The sequence below is a fragment of the Anopheles gambiae genome, chromosome 2 (assembly GCF_943734735.2).
Source record: "Anopheles gambiae chromosome 2, idAnoGambNW_F1_1, whole genome shotgun sequence".
NCBI lineage: Eukaryota > Metazoa > Arthropoda > Insecta > Diptera > Culicidae > Anopheles > Anopheles gambiae.
Genome location: NC_064601.1, coordinates 84,230,601 through 84,256,955, shown reverse-complemented (window position 1 = coordinate 84,256,955; position 26,355 = coordinate 84,230,601). Strand labels below are relative to the sequence as shown.

At 42.9% G+C, this 26,355-nt stretch overlaps 1 protein-coding gene and 1 long non-coding RNA gene across 2 annotated transcripts in view; one reads left to right on the top strand and one right to left on the bottom strand.

Annotated features, from left to right (window-relative positions):
- Window positions 1–26,355, top strand: part of LOC1276110 (breast cancer anti-estrogen resistance protein 1) — a 118,630-nt gene that overhangs the window by 10,072 nt on the left and 82,203 nt on the right. The gene's annotated exons all lie outside the window — the stretch shown is intronic.
- Window positions 4,113–4,687, bottom strand: LOC133391900 (uncharacterized). Its single transcript, XR_009765339.1, has 3 exons — window positions 4,506–4,687; window positions 4,273–4,419; window positions 4,113–4,197 (listed from the first exon to the last, which is right to left on the bottom strand). It is a non-coding gene; the product is annotated as an uncharacterized LOC133391900 (long non-coding RNA).

Here is a 26,355-nt window from a genome sequence, read left to right as displayed (position 1 = left end):
TGCACGAAACCTGCACCACTGAACGAAAGCAAGAAGCACCGCGCATAAAAAGGTGTGGTGCAGTTGTAAGTCGTAACTTTCATTTATGCGTACTTTCTTCTCGCCGTAGGTAATTCAGCTCTGGAAGAAGATACTTCCACCTCCTGTTCAACGCCTTCCGCCAGCAACCCTGTAGCGTGTGGCTATAGTTTCACTGTTTTGATTCCCAAGCAGTTCGGTAGTTCTTTTAGAGGGTGAACTCATCTTCTACCGACTGTTGTTGTCTGGCCGGTTGAGCCTTCGAGCCAGCATTAAATGAACCGATTACCCAAAGCAACGAAGACGAGCTCTCGAGTGTGTTGGATAAGAAGCATCATAGGCCGTTGGTCCGCGAGGAGATGGGGCTGTGATGCGCCGAAAGGTTTCGTCTGAAAATGGTAATTTTGCGTTGTTTAATACCATACAATTATTTCCAATTACGCGCCGTTTTCAGTGATAGTAGTATCCTTGCCTTGGAACCTGCCGAAGAGAGTCTGAAAAAGAGCAGCCCAGCGTGCGAAGAAGCTGAAGCCGATTGTTGGGAAGAGGGCGTGATGAAGGTAATATACTTTCATCGCAGACCCATGTCCTTCCCACTGGCAACGCCAAGCTGTTGCTGCTCGACGTGGTCGTGATGCCATAGCCCTCTGGCAAGTTGACTGATCATATTGATTTGCGTCGTACGACCGGTCAGTCTTGTCAAGTGTCTGTGAGTTGAAATATGATGGCAGCAATCGGCGTTCAACGACATCCGGCTCGGTCCTGAGAAGGGGTGGTCTGTTCAGGGGTTTAAAATAGGCTGTAATTGTCCTTGGGAAAGGATAAACGGACAAAAGAGTGGATCGCCCACACTTCTACTGCTCGGCGAGGCCAATGTAAGATAAATGAATCGAGGAGTAATTTTCACCGTACTCATACGATTAATCTGTGGGGTTGTATGTGAGTAGGAAAACAGATCATTTAAACTCATTTTTTATTCTCGCAACCCTTCTTTCCATCATGTTTAAGCTTTATAATGTGTTGAACTTTATCGACCCGCACTGTAACTGCGCGAAAAGGTGCGATAGATGCAACCCAGCTGATTGCGCGCACAAGAGGCACGCGCGCTCTGCCCAAGCTTGCATGAGATGAGATCAGAGCCCAGAAATAACTAAACGCTGCAACGCTCCTGCTCCGGAGGGTGATTTGCAAAAGCACGAGCAAAAGCTACGTCAGCTTCCTTAACGATCGACGATCACTGAACACCGCTGAGGGGGAAACGGGTTCTCCTGGAACAGGTTCTGCAGAAATGGTGTGTGCGGCGGTGGTCACACGTTCTAAGCCTGCAAGTGTTTTTGCCTCGGAATCCACCGTTTGCTGCAGGCTCGCGCGGTAGCTTCCAAATTGCTGGCGATTGATCGCACGAGAAGGAGATGATTTAGTGTGATCGAGTTCTTATGGGGGAATTTGCACCGACACAAGATGCTGCTGCCAAGTGGTACAAGATAAGTCGACGATTTCTTTCCTCCCCTTTGGTGTGCCCGTCCGCGCGAGAACGATCTTCGTGTGGAAATAGCGGCGCCGGCACTGCATCTTTTTAACACCATTTAGGGCGAAACTTCACTGGAAAGACACTGCACAGAAGGGTTGAAGGTGGATTTGAGGACGCTAGTAAAGGGGGTGGTATTTGAAAAATGCGGCGTATGCAAATGTGATGTGTGTTGCGAGTTCATTGAATGCAGATTACACATTGTGCTGGCTGGATGGCTGGTTGGGTGCCTTGCCGGTTACCAACTTTGCATAATTGGCACCGATCGAACATGATCGATGGTTGTTGTGTGTGATTTGTTTGGTTTTGCACATATGGCTAGGATGTCCCACAATCTCGACGCGACATCAGGGTGTTGTAGCTGCTGCTGTTTCTTCATGCAAATCAACCGCAAAGCAAGGCGTGTTTCGATCAAGTGATCGAGAAAGTGACATTTGCTAATGATTCGGTGTAACATCGGGCGGGTTGTGGAAAATTGATGACACAACGTAAGTGCTGTGCAGCAGTGGAGGTGATGATCTCATGGTTGCTGGTGGTTAATGATGAGTGGCAGTTGGAAGTCATGCAAGTGGACAAGAGCAATTGCAGTGAAAACGAAAGGAATTGCATTCTTGAATTCATTACAATAGTGATATGTTTGGAAGCGGAGAATAAGAATTAGTAACTGTGTCTACGTCCTAGACGTCCTTGATTTGTCTTAAAATGTTTGATTAAAGGTGTCCGAGGTTCCAAAAGTACTCAAACCATGTCTGGGAATGGGGGGCAATGTGAGCATGTTCAGCAATTGAATCAACACTCTTTTGAATTTATCACTAAACACTAATATTCTTAAATTATCAGGAATTAACTAAGAAAATCAACAATCAATACTATTGCAAACATATTCACTTTGCTCTTGGAATTGGAACTGTTGAAAGGCCCTATTAAATCTATCTTCACATAGATAAATAAGTTAATTTGCTGCCTAGTTTCACCGTTCCAAACCTCAATCAGCTACAATTTATTGGGAAGGAACTAGAAATGACTGCCAACATTATTCTACATGACAAATAACGAAGGTCGGCTACTGTCGATAAATTATAGACGCTAGAAATTCCCCCGAATCAGGATACTGTAGTGCAATTTTTCGAAAAACTAGCTTTAAGGATCATGGCTACGCGCAAGGACGAGTTACCTTCTCTTTGGTTTGGTGCCCTTTAATTTTCCCATAACCTCGTTCCATAAATCTTTCAAACCGACCGGCCGGCGGGTCAATACTCTGCCGGGGCCTCGTGCAGGGCGGGCGATGATGAAAATAAAGTATCAACAATCCCGCGTGTCCCGATGTTGCTGCGTGTCTTGTGCGCTTTCGATTCCTTCCTCAGGCGGGCGTTGAGGGCATTTATGTTTTTCTTACCGCTCTACCCTTCTTGGGACTTTAGTCAAAGGGGGTTTGAATTTTGTATGATACCCCCCGAAATGGGCAGACCGTATTTGTGTGTCTGTTTATTGGCCCCAAATGTTGTTTTTCTCCTCCATTTGTTTTGGAATACTTTTCGGGAGTGATTGAATAAGACCTTGTTAGAGGTAAAAAAAGAGAAGCCCGTCGAATCCTGCAATAAAGGATAGGACAGGGAAAGATCGGGTTCTGTGTTTCCATCTCCATAATTTATGATAGTCCTTTTTCCCGGTCAACACCCGGCGGTAAAGAAGTAAGAGAAAAACAACGAAGACCAACTAAATGCGACAGGTATTTGTTCTGGCTGAAATGGTTCGAGATTACCGTTCGGTTAAATCTATAGTCTAGTGATTAGGTGGGGCGCCAAGTGGTCAGCGGCGAGGGAATACAGCGAAAATAGCGTAATTGAGGGGTTGACGTAATGATGGTTCCGATCCTGATTCATTGATTTATTGCCGAGCTAAGACCTGTGTTTGGAAGACGAAACAAACGTAACGTACCGAGTCAATCGATGATCGTTACTACCGTTTCGGGGGCGCAATGATACGGTCCTACCTGCTCCGACGATAGCCATCTCGCCAAGATGAGATTATTACGGCTCCTTGATATCGGGGACCGGGGGTCCATTAACAGATCGTCTCATATTGCGTTTGCTTCCCTTTGATATCTACCTGAGGACGAAGGAAGCTTCCTCGTTGGTTTTGCTGATGCCGAAGAAGTGAGCAAAGCCCCGACTAAACGAATTGGGTGGCTGCCAGTGGGTAAAAGTGGTTCAGATTTCCGGTCACGAATCGCCTATTCCCACGCGACAATAATGTATTGGGGTGTGTGTGCTCTATACCTAAGGCTAGTTTCTCACAGATTAGGAAAGTTTTCTACGGTAGCTCGAGAGGGGAATGCTTTACCATTGGGCTTATGCTCTGATAAAGCTAGGCAAAAACAGGGACTTCACGTGGGGGAAAGATTATCCTTACCGTAATTTTCTCACACCAATTGACCACGGACACTTATCCGAAACCCCTCCGAAAAAATCGCTGCCAACGTGCACACGGTGTCATGTGTGCTAATCATTTCATCGGAAACCTATTTCTGGCATAATCGCTGAAGATCACGTTCCAGGTGTACAGCGCCGAAAGTGGCCGCGGCCGCGGTATTTTGCACACGAACAAACTCAACACTCTTAACTCGACACACGGGTTTCGCGAAGGTTGACCTGAAAAAGAAGCGTTGATGTTTATGGCCTGGTATGCAATTTAAAACGTGCCTTTAGATGCGCTCTCCTACCTACCAACCGTAACAGTATTTAGCGTGGCGCTAGCTCGTAGATCCATGAGGCAAGGGGCGACCGGGGGGGTAGTCGTGCATCGTTGAAAAGCAGTGACAGGAAAGGACCGACGAATGAAGGAACTTTATTCATGATTCGTTCGCAGTTTCGCTAGGAATAGGAATGGTTATTGCTCAATCTGGCGCTCGGAATAGTAGTTGTAGTAGTAGCCGCTAAGTAGGGAAGGTTTATGTTACCGGCGCTTCCTAACCCACTGACCGTGTCGGAGATTCGTCTGGCACCAGCAGCATACACACAGCAGTGTTGCCTTCGTTCGATCTTGTCGCTCTGTGCGAAGTAGTAGACGTTGCGGTTGCCAGTGGTTGCACACACAACGAACGGCATTTGAAATTAATTATCCAGCCTTCTTGAATACAACGAAACGTCGTCCAGCGTGCGACGACAGTGGCGCCCGCCGTCTATGTGCAAGCAGCACAGATCGACCAAACGAATGATGACGTCGATTTGACGTATCGCCGTAAGGGAAAATGTCCATTTATGGTACAAATAGAGGTGTTTGGTGGTAGTTAGTGAAGCTGGAGGGCAGTGTACGAGTGTCTGTGTGTGTGTGTGTGGATTTGTGCTGCGATATCGGAGGGCTAAGTAGCTGCTAACCCGAGAAGGTAAGCCTGAAGAGAATACGAGGATAGTAGATTTGATAGGTTACGTTACACGCTAGACGGTAGAGACTGCTTGGGTACATTAAACCAAGAGCGATTGTTTTTAAAAAGCAATCAGCAATTATAATGATTTAAAGCGTTTTGCTATTGAAAGGTAAATAGAGAGAGAGGAAGAGGGAGCAAACCCACCTCGAATCGATCTTCTGGTTAGCGCCAGTGGCCAATGAACTGTCTGTCAAAGCCCGCAGGCCAAACGTTAACCTTCAGCTCTGTGTGACGGCTCGTGGCATACTTTCGTATGAGGGGAGGTCTGTTTGTCCTGGCACAAGAAGGGCACACACACACTGTAATAGAATGTTTGCTTGCAAGAAACGATTGCCGTACTTATGTTGGCGGGGTGCGCCCAGAAAAGGGTATCGACTTCTCAACACTCATATGATGCTTATCGGATCAATTAGTGTAAATAAGAACCGGCAGCGCGCAGCAACACACCTTCCGAAAGTGTCGCAAATGGTGGCCGTGGGGGGAAGAGGCCATTCCAGCTGCCACGACGCTGAGCTGGTGAGTCATCGTCTTTGCGAACTGGCACGCAGATGGGTCTCCTCACCCGGGGGGAAGTGCATAATTTCCGCGAATTAGCTGCCGTTAGTGACCGGTTTTTTTGCCGTTTGAGCTACGTACGGACGGTTCTAAGGGCGGCAGTTGACGATTGGAAGAAAGAAGGCGCCATCCGGTTGCCCTCCGTCAGGCCACTTGCACACAACAGTTGTGTGCATTCATGAACGAGCTAGTAGGGCAAAAAGGCGCTGGAAGTGACAAGCGTGATGGGACATGCTTCGGTGATGATTCATTTACTGCAAAATAGGTTTTAATCGATATCTGTATTACCGTCGATAATATGAACTGTTGGATGTATACTAATACCAATAGTTGGATTTATTTATCAAAAAATATTCAAACTGAGATTGTTGGATTGTTAGATTATGGCCATATTCCTTTGCCAAAATTTCGCCTTGTTTACGGTATTGTGTCAATATTATCTCTGTTCTGCTGTGGATCATCATCGTGGGGCCAATATTTCACTTTTGTGTGATGATGATTGCCTTAGGCCCTGCGGGCTACTCCCTTTCGAAGTACCCCCTCCGAAATGGTAATAATCTTCCTTAACTCACCATGGGTTTATGATACTCTGCTTCACGACCACGCACGTGAAGGGTTTGTTTTCGGACAAGTCTGGCCCTCAGGGCGAACGAAACCCGCCAACTCCTCCTCTCGGCTGGTATCGGTAGGTTGCCATGGAGAGCATTTTTATTTGTCTCGTAAGTGAAACTCCATCTTTTCGGTGTCTCCAATAGACAATGAAAAGGAAGAAGAAAACGCTCGTCGATCAAGTCGTTTGCCCGGGCCCGACTGATCGTAAATCAGCTACTTACAGTTTAATCACTTTCCATCCAAAAAAAGAAGGGACAACGAAAATCCATAAGCGTAAATTATCGGTTCGCGTTTATGCTGCTTTTACGCGACCATGATTTGTACGCGAAGCGGGCCAACCTGGTGTACGTGTAGCAGTTCTGTTGCGCACAACAGCAATGTGATCCGATGTGGTCCGAAAATGGTGTGGGATTTATTTTCGGAAAAGCAAAGAAAATGCTCCACCAAATCCAAGTGCTAAATCGCGAAGCACATTGGCCTCCCCGGGCGCAGTGTAGCACAGTGCGTTGTGGATGATAGCGGTGTGGTTGGTGGTGGAAAGAGTTAGAGGATCGTGGGCAGCAGAGGAAAATGGTAGAGACCCGGTTGACAACGCAGCAACTTTGGTGGATGATGTATGGTTCCGACTTTGGTACACAGTTTTCCGCGGATACGGTTCATGAAAGTTTAGTGTGGTGGATTAGGAAAAAAAGGAAATCATAAATTTTATTTGTTTCCTCCTGCGATCGATCGCTCTCATGATATTTGGAAGTTTATTTCTAGGTAGTGAGTTTGCCCATTTTATTGTCAGTAGCAACAAGACAAGACCGTTTAGAACTTATTTCTATGAATTTTCCATTTTTAGCTGAATTTGGCAAATGCTTGTTGCTTTCTATTTGCTTGATCCCAATTAATTATGTACAATCAATGTACGTCCGCTTGTGACTGCGAACATGGCGTCGTGTCGCTATAATTTGCATGTCGACTGTTACTGCAATGCGCTGTTTCTTTCGATATCGATCGGGGAAGCTGTGCCAATCAGGCAATTTCATTCCTGCTCATTTACGTTGCAAAACTGATACCATTTGAATGTAGGTCAACGATATTCAAACTATTTTTAATAAATAGATATATGAATGAACATTTAATTACTGCTTATATAGCTGCACACATTCACTAAACAGGAAATGAAATCATCCATTTTAATGCTTTAATTGCACAAAAGACCCCTCGTTGCTCGTCAGCCGCCCAGAAGGACTACAAATTTAAATAAATTCCTGCATAGCCAGACAGGACATGATTTTGTATTGCAGCAGCACTATATGCTTCATAATGAAATACCTCTTGGTCGTCTCCTTTTTGCACACGATTGCTTTTGTTCTACTGTGCGGAATGGTATTTTGCAACATTCTTCGTCACCTACCTGCATTTTGCTTCTCGTTCTGGGAATTTTAAACTTTCCTATCACGCTGTCTGTCTGTCTTGCTAGAGGGGGAAGTGTCTTTGGTGCATAGTTTGTAGGAGGAAGTATTTATGCTAGAATCATTTCACACCGGTACTATCATGGGAACATCTTTGCTGAAACGAAGTTTTGCTTTGAATCATAAAAATGTATGTGAAATATGCATATATGCATAAATAGACTATTGTACATTAGAAACATAATACAATTTGACACAAAATGACAACAAAGCTAAAAGTATTTTATCAATTTTGTGAGTCAGAAATTATTTTATAATATCTTTTATAAATTAACAGTGTTGCTCGAATTTTATTTATTTGTTTATTTATTTATTTCTTCAACTTATATAAAGAGCGACAAAGTGTATATAATTAATCTACGATTTATTCTAAAATGTTAATGGTGCTCTCAAGCCACGGCCTTTGCGAAAGTTTACTCTTTTCGCAAGTATAAACTATACAAGGATTGTATATGATGCCATGTAGAGTATGTTTTAATTATTATTAGTACAGCGTTTTCTTTACTGCCTACCGGCTCTACCATTTCATTTGTTTATCATGTGTTTGTATAGTATGCCATGCCCTAAGTCATCGATCGAACTGCCATCCTTTTGTTAAACTGCTACTCAACTTTCATAGACAAAGTTAAGCACAACACTTGACGATGGCACTCGTTTGCTTGGTTTGACTGGTTGACTGGCAAATTGATAACAAACGAACAAACTCTCGAACCCTTTAGCAAAAGCCTGCCAACACTCAACCATTGTCAACAGACAACCGCTCCATTTCCGATTGATTGCTTAAGTTTTTCCCTTCGGGCACTTGCGTTGTCCTCACGCTCATTTTGAATTATTCCACATTGCTTCTTCACTGAAAATGGAGCTTAAAATCATCTAGCAAATGATAAACTTTCCGTACACGCGGAACAGTGAAGCGCAAGCGGTTTATTTGTCTGGTGTAGAATAAGTTTTGCGAAATTACCACCATTAAGCATGACCGGAAGCGCAGAAGCGTGGTAGAGTGAGAGTAAGATTGTTCCTTTCCCGCGGCCATTTTGACGGTGCCATTTGTTGTATATACACAGTGTTGATAATTTGCTAAATGAAACGGGCAGCTCGCCCTCAAGGTAGGGAAGGCATTATGTAGGGGTAAACGGGGCAAAATGAGCATGTGGGGCAAAATGAGAGCCCTCTATTTACGCATTATTTCACAGCAAAGATACATTACAAGGCTCGAAATGTATCCATTAATACAAATGTTTAATAAATAATAAACAAATGTTCTATGATCGCCATGTAAGTTTTATAACCCTTAAATAATAAATACTTACTTACTTACTTACTTATCCGGCGCTACAACCGCTACAACACTCCTAAATAATAAATAACAAAGAAAAATTCAAAATAAGATTTAGTAGCATATTGATGTACAGTGGAGCGCCGTTTATCCGGGTACCTTTTATCCGGCTTACCGTATATCCGTGCTGTTGAGAAATGACAGTTCAATACAAAGTTGACATTGCGTTATGAGGAGGATATTTGAAAAAGCAATAATAAGAGCACATTGTCGTAATAAAAAACATTGTAATTCATGGCAAATTATTAGATATTCTCATTGGAAAAACATGAAGTTAATAAAACCTGGGTTATTTTTATCAAAAAATAAGAAAATATTCCAAAACTATATCAGGAATTCGAGATAAAATATATCATTTGACTCATTATCCGTGTTATTCGCATATCCGGGCGAGGTCAAGTCCTGAGAAACCCGGATAAACGGCGCTCCATTGTAGTTTATTTAATGCCACTTCGAAAATAAGCTTGAAGCAGTGTCACAGAAGTGTGGAAGTTTTATATGGTATATTTTTGAAGACATTATATTTCTTTACAATTTGTCTGAAGAAAGCAAAGAAATTGAATGTGTATATTTACTAATATAACAAAAAATACAAAAAAAATCTCGTGGGGCAAAATGGTCAGTTATGCTTGGGGCAACATGGGCAGATGCTTTTGACACATGGCGCTTTGTGAGGCTATGGTGTTGTATTTGTCCTCACAATAGTAATGGTAACAAGTACTGCTTCAAAATATTTGATTTTGTAGATTGAAATGTGTAACAGTTTGTAATTTAAATAAAATATTTTTAGAAGAATTTTAAGGGCTTTCCTGAACAGCAAAAAAAAAGATAGGAAGAGAATACATTTCACGAATTTCCCTATTTTACCCTGCGTGACAAAATAGCATCACGTAAAACATCAGCTTTTATTTTACACTTTTTCCATGTCTTTCAAGTTATTTTCAGGCTATGTGGCAATTTTAATCCATAGATAAATAGTGGAGACATACAATTATGTGAGAGTAATTGTGTTTTGTGGCAAATTCAAAAGAAAATTCAGTAAACTGCTTAACATGCCCATTTTGCCCCGCTTTCCCCCACGTTTGTTTCACACGGTGGTGTTCGGTTTCATCTCGTACCTGAGCCTTGCAAGTTTTCGGACAAGAAAGTTTATCATTCTGGATGCTGTCTTACCCAACTTTGTAGTGAAACTAGTCTTCGCTCGCGCAAAACTTGTTCCTTAAAGAGGGTTAAAGGATTAAATCGATCAACTAGGACACTGGTGGACATTGGAAATAAAGCAAATGTTTCGGGGTGGTAGAGCAAAAAACACACCAAACTCAAGTGGCCACTAGCAAGGGTTAAGTATTAAGCTGAGTGTAATTTTCGCCGAACCCCTATTGAACCCCTTCCCTGGGCGCTGGACGCATTAAAAGCGATAATCACGTCGCAGCAGATGTCGTTTGGTCGTTTGTTTTCGCGGGCTTACTTTCGCACTAGAGCCACTGGACCCAAAATTACCAATAAAACGAGCGTTGTTTGGGTGTGTGTGCGGGTGTGTGTTTTGGTAATTGCAAGGAACAAGAAGTGGACACAGTCACAAAAATGCACGTGCTTAATTTCTCGTGCCATTTTCGGGCAGTTCGGCTGGGCGACCTTCCTTCGCTCTCTCGATGTTAATGGCGATGTTTTTCCTTGCTACGTGTATACTTTTTCCTGCCTGTGACACGTGCGGTGCCATACGGCGGTACGCAAGCAATTCACGTGCGCAATGGTCGAACAACCGCAAAGTGGCCATAAAGCTGCGAGCGCGTTCAGGCGAGTGGGGGGGGGGGAGGGGGGGGGGGTGGAAATTCATTCATTCCTCGTGCGCGGCCACTCTTGCTTTTGCTTCGCATTAGGTTGTTGCGTTTAATCGGAAGTTAGTGGTGCCTGTTTGGCCGCAGCACGCAGCTTTTGCCAAAACAGCTCCCGAAAGTCGTATAAACACAATCCTTGGATGACGATCGCAAAAAAACACACAGACACACGCATGGGGACCATTGTTTTTACGGTGTCCTGGTTATGGAAAGGGGGGAAGGGGAAAGGAGCTGAGAGCAGCAGTTTCGTTAACTCGGCAGGATGACACTACCTAGCGATTATACTGCCTAATGTCACGCCAGCCGAAAGGGATTGTCAATGCTCTCTTTTGTACGTATATCACTGACCCACCGAAGCACTTCCGGTAACGACTGAAACCACATTCGTGTTCTTCTGGCTGCTGGTCAGGGCTTCTGTTGTGCCTCGTGCGTTGCATGCGAAAATTGGAGAAGTGTACTGGTGATGAATTATTAATTAACACCCGGAAAAAAGCCCGGAGCCTTCGGAACGCGGACGACAGTTTTCCATTCCATGGGCGAGCCTTATCCTCTATCATCATTAAGAGTGGAGCATTTGTTTTGCCAAGTTCATTTCGTTTCCTTCCACCCTTTAATAAATGGACCTTTTTGTGTGTTTTTTTGTTTCAATCTTTAAAAGCTTTAAACTTTTACTTTTCATTTCACGGTATTGCTTTGCTGGCATTTGTGTGTTCCAGCACAATTGACCCAAGTTTTAGTTGCTCTTGTGTTCTAAGGGAGGGTTTAATGTGATAAGTCCATTTGGGAGTTTTGAAATTGCTACATTATTGGTATTTAAAGTCACTTAGAAGGTTACGGGATGGTAAAAAGAAGCAGAGAATGGGTAGAAATTATGTAAATTCGAAGGGTTGCCGTTGAAGGCGTGGTAGCCTTTAAAAGGTTCGTTTTGGGTAATTAATATTTGGAGATATTTAAGTTAATTTATATGAGCGATTGATGGAGTTTGGTATTGATTACATTGGATTGGAAATTTAAAATCAATTCAATGATTTTGTTACAAAAAAGACGCTTAACGTGAAGGTTGTAAGGTGTTTCACTATATTTTTTATAAAAATATGATGATATAGAGCAATTATAATAATAAAATAAATTCAAAAGGACTCTTAAATCCCATAAGAATACTTGATATGAATTTTAGAAGAGAAATAAACTCAAGAAATGCTCTTAATTTTGGTCGAATACTTTCAGGATGGCTACAATAGCCTGTGCATTTCTTTAAAGTGCTCTGTGATTTCTAACCTTAAAAATGATTTGGTAAACAACCAACATGCACAAGTCCTTCTGTGAAACATTGTTTTCTTTTGCATAACAATTTACGGTTTATTTCTGAGAATGGAGAGGTTCTCCTTTTTGGCCATAACAGCCGCCAAGAAACAACGATACTAGTAATAAATTTCCCAGCTACACTTTTGAGACCTTTTTTCAGAATGTACGAGTCGTGTTGCGTCGCATCCGAATCTGACACCCAGGGACAGAGCGGTATTGTGTGTATCCGTGTAACGTAGAGCCGCAAGAAATACACACTTGACCATTCGAAGGACGAAGAAAAGTGGCGTTACACTTGCCCGGAGAACTTGTTGAACTGTCACAAGGACAAGTGTTCCGCGGGTGTGGCGTTCAAGTACTAACCGAGCGAACCTCTGAAGATGTTCGTTCGTGTTTATCACTACTTGCATCAAGTGAAATGAGTGCACCGTTTTGAAGGGCTACTTGCCAGATGAGACGTGCTGATGGAATAGTCCCACACTACGGATCCGTTTCGATTTGTACGTAAGTGTTTTTTTCTTTTTAGAAAGTTTTGAAACCGAACTTTCTAACCATTTTCTGTCGAAAGTTTGCCTTTTCATTTCAAAATCGTGTGAAATCTTCCCTCTGGTCGATGTAGTAGTAAATAGTTTGCTCCATCCTCAGTGTATGGTTTATTGCGCAAAATTAACGTAAATCTTCATGGAGCATGCTCCACACAAAAGGGGAACAACACATTAGGCAGGGAGGGACAGCACGATATGCTCAATTTCCTATTCCAATGCTTTTGTTAGTTTTTCTTTCGGATTATACTCGTCTAGAGTCGGCAGCACGCTTGCAGATTATTTGACGAGAGAATGTTCTGCAGCAAAAACGAAAGGATGGAAAATGAGAACTGGGGATTTTCGGAATGGAAATAGCGCTTTGGGGATGTTTGGGTACCCCTTCTGTTGGAGGTCCGTTCTGCAGATGATTTATGCAGCGAAACCCATCCAAGCAAGCAGCGAAATACATCAAGCATCATCAACATCGAGTAGAGTGCCGCGGCGCCGGTGGTAGTTATTGTGGTCGTCGGTGCTAGGTAACAGTCAGTGAGGTTATGTCGAACCAGTCGAACTTTACTCATGTGAAGATGTTTGAGAAAAAAAAACTGCAGCTATAAGATTTCGTGCTCTGTGTGCTCCGGTAAGCCATAAAATGGAGTAACATTTATCTTGAACCTACCAACACGCCTCATCTGTACGTGCGTCCCCTTTCAGTTCCTGTGGGGAGGGGTTCAGGAAGGTCAGAAGCACGAAGAAGACGAATGGGCAGAAAATTTGTCTAGGTAAGGTGTTTCCTGGGCTGTGTTTTATTTAATTTTTTGCTCCCCTCTGCCCTGCTCGATTGCTCTGCCAGAAACGGTTGGCCACAGGATTACGCTTAATCTCCCCGGGAGAAAAGGGACGGGAAGTTGGCCCTGTTGACCATGTACCTTCGGTATCCCGGTGGGCCTGCTCCTCTTTATTGGCAGGCTTCTCACTAAGCCTTGCACCTTGGCAGTGGCACGCCAGATGTGCGAAACTCCCGTCGATAAGGCACGTCCGCTCGTTCGGTTATTCGCAAGTTGTGGGATATGAAGGTTTCCGCAATTTGGGTCATTGGGTTGTGATTTGTAACCAAGCATTATGAATGCTGACCTGCTTGCATCGGTTAAGCTTAGCATGCAGAGCGCGTAAAAGGGGTTGGACTAAGGGGTAGACGGATTAGTCACAGTAAAACTGTATGCACATTCAACGTTCACACATTACGGCTACAGTGTCGATTAGCACGCCGTCTAGTGAATGGAGGATTCCTTTTGGAAACCCCTCCCGGTAGAACCCAATGATCCATCACGCACACCAAATGGTGGAAACAAAAAGTTTGTGGTAGATGTGCCGGATAAGCTGTGCCTCATTTAGTAAAAATCGCTTCATTGAAGTTCCGGAACCGACGGTAAAGACCGTCCACAGTTTCCGTTGTTATGGTTACGCTTAAAGACACAAGATGGCGTCGGTGAAGCGAAGTTTTGGTGGTTGAACAATTGAATACACTGGGCACCAAAAAATAAAAAGAAAGCACTCACACTCAATGCGCTAAGGAACAAAAACTCGTTTAACAGTTGTTGGTGGTCACAGCCGTTTTCGTGTAGAGCGTCATAAAAATCTCATCGAATTCTCCGGACCCTTGGCCCTTGTTCGGTAAAAGGCCATCGATGAGGACGGCAACGACGACGAGGCAGCTACAAGGGTGGCGACGGCGTAAACATAAAAATGAAGTGTTTCCAGGTTGTTGATGTTACAGAACCTATTCTGGGAAAGGAACTGAAACGGTCGTTTGACGCTAGGCTTGGCGGCGATTAGGCACCGAGAACGGTGCACATGGTAATAGTGTACACGGGCTGCTTGGTAGCAAAGGTTAAACGTGTTACAGACCTTTAAAAGGGAATGCGTTGCTCACAACGTGTTGGTCGAGTTGATATGCTAGTATGAATGGTACAACTCACCTAGATGGCGCTGTCGTTTGTATAGGTTCAATCGAGTTCTGTTCTGTTCAATATCTATCCACACCTGTGCTCTGAGCACGTACAAAAGTAAACAAAACTATCCAGTTTGTATGTAAAGTCAAACATTGGATGTGAAGATATATTTTTGGAGAAATGTTGTGTAGAAGGTGCCAAGAGAGACACTCCATTTTAAAGCCCTGGTTATCCACGGACACTCTTGTCTCGGGAAAATTAGGTATGATTGATGAGCTTGGATTTTGTTCCGAGAGGTGGCGCCTGCGTGGCAGTAGGCAGCAGTAGCAACAACAAAAAGAACCGTTGATATCCATTCTAATCGAACCGGATGAAAGGTGATATTGTTGTGAAAAGCCATATCCAGTGCTCTGACAGACAACGGCTTCTGCTGGTCATACTGGCGATAAATATTCATCACACTGGATTGCATTCTTGAGCGAGAGAGATTGGCTACCACCGCCCCCCTTCCCCCCTCCTGTCCACAGACAGTTTCTTGCCGATGAATAATGGCGTGACGAACGAGACCTGCGAAATCCTTGAGAATTTCTAAGCGGCAGGCCTATTACGCTGTCCATTGCTAATACAGCGAAAAAGGCGGGCCACTGTGAGGGGAATGTGATTGTGCGTGGTTCAAGCGCGTACAAAGCGGAGGGACGGCAGGATCTTTCTCATCTCAGGTTCCGTGACAGCTATAATCGCTAATCACGCCATGGTTGCTGTTGTTTGTGGAAGCCAGGGATAAAATCTCATTTATCGAGAGTAAGGTGCGACTGGGGGTAGCAAATGTAATTTTCTTGCTACGAAGCGCTTTTGGAGCGCATCGGAATGCTTGCATTACGGATGATGAAAAGGAAATAATTCTTTTGGAGATTAAAGCATGGAGGAATTCGCTTTTTTTTCAATTCTCTAGTTCTATAAGCAATACGGCAAAACTGTCCCTACTGAATAAAACAAAATTCTCTAGTTCTTTATCAGAAAGAGGATGATGTTCTACAAGGCAAAAGATACAATAACAGTAAATATTAACTTATAATTCTATGTTCTTACATTGATAGTTTCCTCAAAACAAGTGGACTTTTAGACTTTTCTTACTGAATCAAATGAATCATCGTATCACGAAGCTGTCCAATGAACCATAAACCTGCATATCTGATTCTTACAGACACTTACGTTCCATTTAAATGCACAAGAAAACGATCGCAGGTTGCAGTTGGCCTAGTTTTTTGCGTTGCTTTGATCATTCATTCGATCGCCACCTAACCGTTTTCCCTGTGACTGACTGAGACTGGCTAATGTGTCTGGCTCGCTCTCTGCTTTATAGTGCGCTCGTAAATGTATTCCTGCACAACACCTAAAATGGTATTACCGTTTTTAATGGTCAGGACAGAGGAGGTTAAAAGCACATTAGCTCCCTCTCGAAGCCAGCCCGATCCCGGTACAGAGGCACAAAGAAATCATACTAAATGTTGGGATTCCTCTTCAATCAACTACCCATAAAACAATGGGGCCTGCCACTATCGGGAGGATGAAAAAACTTGACAGATGACATGTTTTTGTTTAAATCGCTTGTTATTCTGTCTTTTTTTATACTGGCAAGTGAATCGATTTTTTTGTTGCTCTTCCTCCTTGGAAACCATTTCGACTACTTCAATGATCCATACACGTTTAGGTTTCTGTTCGGAGAGGTAGAGAGGAAACAACGCATTGGAATAAACGCCACGAAGCAGCGACGTGTGGAGATTTATTTCGACCGGCGTCCCTTTCGACCGAATTCCTCGAGCGCTCGAAATCCCTTGGACACATCTCGTGTTTTACGGAGTCTTTACGTTGTCGTTGCTTCTTCTGATTTTTGGTTCCCATTTTTGGTAATACACCGTTCCGTCCGATCTTCGTTGTTGTGTCGGCATTACGCTGTTTGAAATAGGACCCCAGCGAACAAGCAAGGGCTGGGTTGTTCGCGCGGTGCCATGGTAAAGGGTCAGATTTGCATTCTGCACATGTGAACAACATGTTTTGTTTGCTTGGTGCCACGTAGCTGTTGGGATTTTCTCGCTTCAAGGGCGAATGTCGGAAACGTGTATGTGTTTTTTTTTTTGTGTTTTCCCGGTGATGGTTAAAGCAAACCGGGGGTGTGATGGAAGGATGCTAAAGATGTCAAAAAAGATGAGCTGTGTTGGGGGTGTTAGGTGTTAAGTATGGGTTGCTTATTTCGAATCGTTATGTGTGAAAGTTGATAAATTCTAAATAACTTTAAATATTTCTCTTTGCCCTTGTTTTTTGCTTTAATACATAAGGAAAGTGTTGAAAATATATCCAAGACATTTCTGCTTTAATCTGCAAACTACCACCTTGAGTTTTCTGTCACTCTTGTTTCTCAAACCAGTTTTTCATCAGCCGAGCCTATCTTCAGCTGGTAACAGATGCCAACATTCGGCTGAATCTATTCATCATCAACACGCGCGGTCACACAATTGTTGCACATTCACGCGCCCGGTCACGTGCTGCGATAGTGTTTATGAGTCCACTTTTTATTCTTCGCCAGCGCCTCGCACGCTCGTCAACACGCACAAAACCCGGCACAAACATTTTCCACCGTCCGCCGGAGCAGTGGAAGGAAAGTTGGGGACAGAGAGAGCGAGGGTTGCTGTAGATAAATTCAAACGACCCGCATCATTTCCCCGATTTTTTCACACCCACTTGGCCGCCCTCATCACGCTTTAACCCGATTCGTCTGGCTGGTAGGAGAACCTTCGGATAAAATTATATCATCATTCGAATGCGATGGCAGATGCCAACTCACGGCGGCACTCGGCGGAACAGTACCAGCAGTAGCGGGAATGAATTGCTTTTCCCTGGGTGGAATACCAATTTTTCTAAATTAGCCAAAACCTGAGCGTTTTTTTTTTGGACGGAAAGGAACGGACTGCTTCGGTGGATGCCGGTGCGAGGTCACTTTGGGAAGTGCGACCATTTGATTAAGTCCACTGGGTAATCATCACCGTACACCCTTAGGGGCATATTTGTGCGATTGGCCGTTCACTCAGCTTCAGTGCAGCATTGCCACAAACACACACACACAAACATACTGCTGCCAATGATGACTTTTCAATTTAAAATGCTCCCGCGGCTTTTTTCCTTCTTCCCTACATACGTTTGCTGTTTGTATTGAGGATAAGTGTAAGATTAATTGAAAGCAGAACATAGGCTCCTCTCCTGTTCTATGTCTGTCGATGTTCCTTACGGGCACTGCAGGGGAGAGCAAACGCGGAAAACCCTACGTGTGTCTGTTTGTGACGATTGACACGTGACTGGAGTTTGAAAATTAACAAAAAAAAAGCCTAGGACCTTGATATGTGGTGCATGGGAAGGGAAATTAAATAATAAAAAATAAATGCATGAAGTCGTCGTGCCTCGGTTCCTATAGTGTGACCCATTGGCTGTAGTCTTCGGTTTATGATTATGGTGGTGTGAAAAATGTTTTCAATGTGTTTTTGAATTTTTCAAAAAGGTTTCGAAGGTTTTATGAGCCCTCCCGTGGGACCAGCTGAAAATCTAAAACGACTTGAGGTTTTATGGTAAAAAAAATTACGATCGGAAAAATACAGCAGCATCACTGACCTTCAAATGTATCCTTGAAACCTTAGAATGGAAGGGATTTGAAATATAACAGAAACGTATTTATATAAAAATGTTGACAACATATTACAACAGATCGCTTATGTTATGTATTTTTGATGATAACATAATCTGCCAATTAACAGTAAATGTTCATATTTATGTTTAATGGTTTATGCAAACTTATTCTAAAAATTACACTTTAATGATTCACAAGTATTATGAACATATTAAATTGAAAAAACGTTTTTTGTTAACAAGAAAAAATGGGATCAAAATTTTCCAATGGTCCTTTTATCATTATTTGAGACAAAACCAGGATTAAGGGAATTTGGGTGTTCCTTTGTAGACAACAATTGTGGATAATGGATGTAGCAAAAATGCAGCAAAATTGTATTTTGAGGTTCACCACAAAACGTTTAAAAGATACGAAAAAACAATACAACAACAACATAACAAGATAATTCTTCTGCTGACTGGAGATGAAAGAAGTCAGGCCGCAAGTTTGGTGAGCAAGGATAGGACGTGGACATGACAGTAAAAACAGTAAAATGACTAATGTTACTAAAGGGATGACTGTTTTTTTTGCGTTGCTGAAAAAATGGCTTCATCTTGCTACGCTGGAAAAGAGACAGACGTAAAAAACGACAGATGAAGATAGGATGCTCTTTATCATACTCCTAAGATAAGCAATCTTGAGTTCGGTTTGATGGGGAAAGAAATCGGACGTAAAAGTTTCCATAAAAAGTAGCAGGGAGAAGAAAAAAATATTTTCGGAATTTTTATGTACCCATTTGTGGGTGCAATTTGTTGAAGATTTGACGTTTCCCCCCCGTCTTTACCTTGATTTGGCTGTGTGTCCTTTTGGGCAAACGGTTCGTATACATCATTCGACCCGAAAGACAAGACAACTCTTACGATTGGGACAATTTGTGTCAAATGTAGTTTGACTTCAATTCGGATGAATCGTCTGTCCTCGCTTGTTGTGTGTCTTTCCGGGCGCATTAACGATCGCTATCAAGATTATTGTTAATCCTGTTTTGAGCGGTTCGGTCCGTTTGACGTTACGTTATTTTTTTGTTGACTTTAGAAGAAATGACGTTGTTGATTCAAGTTAAAAAGCAAGTAACGCATGATATCGTTGTCCATTAGAATTATTGATTTAAGAATAAGAGCATGAAACATTATATGTTTCCAGTACTTATGCAATTGCAAAACTGATGTTCAAAATGCGCCAAAATTTAAACGAAGGAAGAATTTACTCTATCAACAGCGTGTTTAAAGTGAAAAAATAAAAAAAAAACCTTAATATACCATAAACCACTATTTGAATAAACTACATGAGTTCATGGTTTGGCCATTAAAACGTTCTATAAATCTTGTATCTTCTGCGCTTAGGGTGCTCCGGCGGTGAATTCAATTTAAATTCTGCCAAGTAATGTTCACGTGCCCCGGTTATGCTGGTCACAGGAACCAAGTATTTAACAGACCATGATGACTATTTAAATGAGTACTTTAGGGCAATAACACACACTGCGGTACAGTGGAAAATGCAGACAACTGGCTTATTGGCGGCACTCCGTTCGCACACTGCGAGACTCGAACTTAAAAATATGCAATTACAACCTAAACCATTTAATTCTTCCGGCCTGATACACTGCCCGCATTTTGTACAAAGTGTGCTGAAGATGCGGCTGTTCGATGGGGAAAACGTGTACTCTATCGGCTGCCGCCTGCACTTCATGGGTCCTTTGTAACATTTTACTAGCAGTGCAATTTCGTGACATGCTGTGGCGCACGAAATTGAATTGCTCTTGCACCCTACTAGTGATGCAGAAGAAGCTTTTTCAAGTTCATAGCCCTGTATCCCCACGTCGCGGTGCATATCGTCCGTCGGCGTAAACGCGATGCCCACCGAGATTGGTTTCCCGAAACGCGGTACCACTTTGTCGTGGTGCTCTTGCAATGGTGCTGCTCGGGGAGCTTCTTCGCGTCGGCTAGTTTAAGCAAAATAAAATGCAAAACAACCAAACCAACACAGGAAGTGGGAGGAAAATTGAATTAATTAATTTAATTAAAATCAATTGCGCGAGTACCATGCTTGTTTGTTGGCGCAAAAGCGAAGTATCTGCCACTTTTTTGCGTTTGGTTTGTGTTCACTCGTTTTTCGTGGTACTGTCTGATTACAACTCTAAGGCTTAAAGGCGGGCTTCCTGGTAGAATTGTGGCGTGCCGTATCAAAGCTTTAAGCAATTTCCTTGTTATGTTGGTTAAAAGATAAAGATGTTTCTTTTTTTTATTAGATTCTAAGCGTAAACTTTTTGTTGCTATTTGTACTTTTTTTTCTTCTGAAATCAGTGCAATTGAACGTAAAAAGAGGGATCGAAGGGAAGCTCGTGCGTAGCATTTAATGCCATCTTCACACCTTGGGCAGGGTCGAGTATGTGCACGGAATGTTAACCACTTCCTTACGTGCTATCGGGTTATTTGTGTGATCTAGCACGCAAAACCACACAACCAAAACGCCACAGTCATACAACGGGGAATTAGAGACGAATGTTTGGGAGTGTTCACACATTCTTACGCCTTTTTTCGTATGATCGTGTGCTGCTAGGGTTTTATCCAATATTTCAATCAAAGCCATTCGGGGTGGTCATTGCGAATCAATGCCTGTCGACAATAAATCAGTATTGTGCGCGATTGTTTACCACCCAAGTGAAGTAAGACATTTCGTTACCGGTGAATTAGGAGGGCATTACCACTGCTGCTGCTGCTGCTGCTGCTGCTTGGCGCACGACGATTTGTTCGAAGGAACTGTAAGCAACCCGTTTGCGAAACCCCTGTGTGAGTGACAGTTTAGATTGCGATCTGTTGTGAATATGTTGGCAGGTTCGGACAAAGACCCAACCCATTTGCAACGGGCGTCCGAAGTTGCCCAGGGTGAGAGCCGTCCTATCTCAGAATTGATCAGATTCTATTAAAGGGATTTCGTATCGCAAATTGGGTAAAGGTCCACACAAAAGCATGAACTGTTCCAAGAAAACGACTGGGCTCTCCAAAACTGTCCGAAATCACCAAAAGCAGCTAGTACGTTGAAAGGCTGTGGTCCGTTATTTGTACGGTGAGAATTGTTGGGTCCTGTTTTTTTTTCTTTCAACTCACCACAACAATCCTATCACGTCCCCCTGTTCAGTACGTGCGTGAGTTTGCGTGTCTTGGCCACTAACAGGTCTAATTGATTAATTAAATTTCTTGTCACATACTTTCAGTCGGTGACGTGCGTGATATCATCCCCGTTGTTGGAAACTTCAGTATAAAAAGAGTATTGAAGATTTTTTAGTTATTACAGCTCCAAAAAACACACACACCATCTTGAATACGTGCGCAGCTGTTGAATGCGTACATCAAGGTATTTTATTTCGCTTTAAATTGCCTTGCTCGATGTCTCCCAATCCAGTAGGTGTTCTACTTATGTATTGAGTAATTTTGAGGACGTCGTTGAGGCCCTCCCCAAAACAATTCATCTGCTCATCCGGTGAATTTATTACGTGTGACGGATCGCTATCCACAACCTCCACCAACCTGAGTATGTCCCACCTCAAGATATGGCGGGCGCGGAATCTCTCCAAAGATGGAACGAATCAATTAGTGTTATTGCTACTTCAACACGAAATGCGTCGGCATTCGGCCAAGAATAAAGCCCGCCTTTCTTCCGGCGCGTGGGCTGGGGTAGCGATGTGTACACGATGCCTTCGTCACTTTGAGTTCTTCAGATCTTGCGTGGAGCCATGGTTCTGTGCCGTCTGAGGGACGCACGACTACTCCAGCCGTCTGTCGTCGGCTCAACGGTAGATTAGCTCAATGGATAGCGTTGTTTGTTGTTGCGCGCGGTCATTAAAATGCTTCACTAAAAGCAAACCAATTATTACGGTGAGATACGGGACAAGATACGGATGACGACGACGAAGTCGACGGACGGGTGGCGCGATACGTGTCAAGGGTGGGGAAATGGCAGCATGCATGAATGTCCGAAAGTAACACGGTGGCTATTCTCAGTGCACCTACCAGTTCAACGTACGTGTATGGGGCGTCTCTGGTGTCCTTCTCACGAACAATGTGCGGTGTCTCTCGGTGCCGGACGGTACAGTAGCCAATGGTTGTCCTCCTACGCCTTTTTGATGCGGATTGGAGTTAAAGTTGAACATTGGGCTTAATGTAGCACTCTCGGCGCAAACAGTGGAAACACACACATGATTTTGCTCAATCGCGCATAAGACTAAAGATAACATTTGTACAGCTAAAGTGCGCCCACCCGTTCCACCTCATGCTCTTCGAAGTCAAACATTCCGGGTTTTGTTTTAATAGAAGCGGTGTAATCTACCGACTACAGCAGTCCGGCAGTTCACAGTGTTCACTTGGCTCTATTTCCATACCAATGGCTCCTATTAAAAACAGTATCTAGGAAGTGAGGTGCCTTTCAAGCTCGCCCATCAAAACATAAGTCTAAATGTAGTGAAGCAACCCCTTGGATGGTTGAACAAATCGTGGCCTTTTAATTCCTTATTAATTATGTTGCTGTGTCATTCGTTCGCTTTCAAGTGTCTGTCTGTCGGCGATCCGTCTAATGTGTATGGGCGATAATCATCATCATCAACATTGTCTTAATTATAAAGCACAGTTCGTTACGGTGAGCTGTAGTAGTATCGGCAAGCTTTTTGAGTTGGCGGAGGTTTTGGAATTTGGACGTGTGGCCGCACTATCTGAAGTATCGGTTGATAACTTCATTAGCTGAATGGCGTGAATTGGAGGGTGCCGTCGTGTGTCCAGCGAACTCCGAAGTGTAGAACGGAGTGGAATGGAATTATTTTTTGTAATGGGAATTGATTTAGTGAGTTGCTTAACGATTGATATGTTCAGGAGGTTGTTAGCAAAGGAATTTAATTTTTTATACAGCTTCAAGGAACATATTTCAGACAAGTGGCATAATATTTTTAGTTTTATTTCAGGTTGGCTATAATTAAGTATCCTGGACCTAAGATTATTATTGATCTTCAACCATTCATTAGTCTAGGGAATGGTACAGACCCAGGGCCTATAGTATCGTAGCTTAAAAGAGAACAATAGAACCGGTTTAATAGGTTGGACAAAAAACTTCCGTTCCAGAATTTAATAATCATTCTATTGGAGTTGGGATTTGCTCCAACAAATGCTTTAGTTTTTTTGGTTTTCCCCAGAAATATAACTACTCATTAATAAAGCTCTTAAAGCTAAGGAAAGTCCTTATAATCCATTTCAAATATAGTTCCAAAGTGGCAAACCCTCAAATCCTTCCCTTTTGCTCTGAATGCATATAACTTTGAACCTTCCATTTTTTACTTTAATCCGCGCTCCGCTTGTGGATAGAATGAAATGTAAATTTTGCGTGCATTTAATTGTAGGGTCACCTTCAAGCGCAAGCGTCTTATCGTTTACACTCCCATGCACTCGTTCTCGGCTGTATTTGGCAATCGGTCGTGGCTGTTGATAGTACTCCGGTTCGAAGTTGACCTTTTCCGTTTGTCGATTCGCTTGGGAACGGTGTGGCAGCACCGGGTGTGTTGTGTACTTGTGCCGTTTTCGCTAGCACACAACAACACAATCCCTGGCACTGGCATAAGGAGGTCTTACGGTCTTAAGCTATCCATTTCGAGCGAACTTGTTGATTCTTTGCCATGCGCGCACCATTTTACGCCTTTTGTTGCAGTGTGGTCGAGCATACTCTTACAGAGAGAAAGAGGCTTGTAGGTTGAGGACCAAAAACGGTGTATACAGAATGGAACTCATACACCTCCAATCTGCATCAGGTAAGGCTAGGTTCGTGCTTTGGAAGACCACAGCGGTGTACCGTGCGTGCTCCAGAAAGTCGAACGGAAGTCGCCAGCAGAAACGCTCGCTCGTAAGTCGACAATTATCAGCGACCGGAGATGGGCAACTGCTCCCCAAGACGACGAATGGTAATGGGAAATGGAAAAATGTGACCATGCAAAATGTGTGCACACACCACCAACTCCTTCTACTCCATCCCCTATCGCTCTCGAAAGATGAAAGCGAGAAGAGTGTAAACAACAGTATGACCGTGGGGAAAAAGTGAACCGGTCTGGTGCTACCGAGACATTGGGTTTTACTGTTTCGTTTTGTTTGCTTGCTTGACAATTCTTCATCATTGACGCCGTACCGCTTACACTTACCTGTGTTGCAACCTTTTCGCTTTACATCCCCGTATAAAAAACATCAATTTTATCTTGTTGCTTTATTCCATCCGGCAAAATGACTTGCTCTCGGATGCTAGTATACCTAACCAATCCGGCTCGAAGGACTTTTTTTTTTATTTTATGCTGAGAAGTTGTTAGGCCAGCGGCGTTGTTGAAAAGAAAACTAGAAGTTCTTGTAGCGGCAAGCTGGTGAGGTGAGAAAGGTATAAAGAGTTCAGATTAAAAAAAGCGTTGGAAGAGTTGGTGTTATCGCCGGATGTCGGATATTACGGGAAATGGGATAGTTACCGCTGTTTATTTCCGTCGGCATTTTAGCGGCAACAATTAAAAGTATTAGCTTGTGGTGGGACGTACTTAATGTGTGGTTAACTAATCGACCTTATGAAGATTAAATGAAACGTCCTTTATGTATTTTTTTAAATTATCGCATTTAAAGAGAAAATATGTGAAGATATTTTATAGTATGCCCAGCCAAAAACTTCTACATAAGCTCCGAATGATTTTGCAAGTGCAAGAACCCCAATTAAGGTGCAATATCACTTCGATTTCATCTCGCTTTATTGTTTATTGCCTGCCCATTATAAACGGATAAAATTCGACTGTACTGCAAGGTTTTCGTTGATTATCAATGTGCTTTTGCTCGTTTCATTTGGAGTGTTTACGGTACAATCCTTTCCATTTTTTTCTTATTACGCTGCAACATTAATGACTAAGCTCCCAAAAGGCGGTTCCAGCGAGATTGTAGCCTAAGGGCATCTGTGCATCGATCGTTCAAGACGAATGTAATTTATGTAGCTTGGAGTTTGTGTGGCTTCATGCAGATTATTTTTAAATAAAAGAAACGAAATGTCACTTCTTCACGCCTTGTTTTGAAGTGTACATTTCAAGATCAAGCAATTGGTTTTAAAATACTTTCGGCTCAATCAAACGAAAATGCACCTTCACCTTGCTTAATAACCAACGGTTTTACGGGACCTTTTGATGGATTCATAGCTAGTGGTTCACCTAGTCCTATTTTTTGCCAATGTATATCAGTAATTTTGTCCCGCGTTTTATGCTATTTAATGGAAGCTTAAGCTTGCTTTAATCGGTTTATGTGGATACAAGACGTTCTTTTCTTCAGTTTCTTAATTCCCAACCAATGCCAATTAAGTTTGCACTTTTTTCATCAAAAAAAAAAGTTGTTGAATCGATCAATCATTACGCGGTGTGGTGGAACCATATTTAATCCCATATCTCAGGTTTTAATTATTGCCCTTCAATCTCGGTTCATCGGTTCGTCCTTGGAGGGATTTTTGTGAAACATGTTTATTCATTTAAATCCTCATCATCATATCACTAACATCAATCTCGATTCGAGGGAATGATTTATAAAAGCACTTTTGAAGCTTCCCCGTTGCAAAATTCACTATTGATGCATGGTTTCAGTAACACCATCCGTTTCTTGGTTGGTTTTTAGAACTTTAAAATGTATAACCTAATCAATCGTGTAGGATCTGTTCTTCACCCTGAAATTAAAAATGTAGCAACATTGGAAGAACAACATATTATTGTGTAAGGTGCATCGTAAAGGAGAACAACGCTCGGGAACGATGCATGGAACGTGCATACACACACACGTCCATTAAATTGAAACTCATCGATCATTTAACGTGCTAAACGATTTGCCGGAGGAAAGAAACCAAAATCCCTTAAGGAAGGAGTGCATTCGTTCGCTTCGGGCGATACTTGTGCACATTCTGCACACTGCTGCTTCATGGGTTGAGCTTGGCGCTCCACAAGAACTCGCCGTGTGTTGGGTTATAAAAACCCAAACCAGAGTGTTTAGCACAACTTTGGCGCTTGCTTAAAGTGGTCCATTATTATTATTTTTTGCGTTACACACAGTGTAC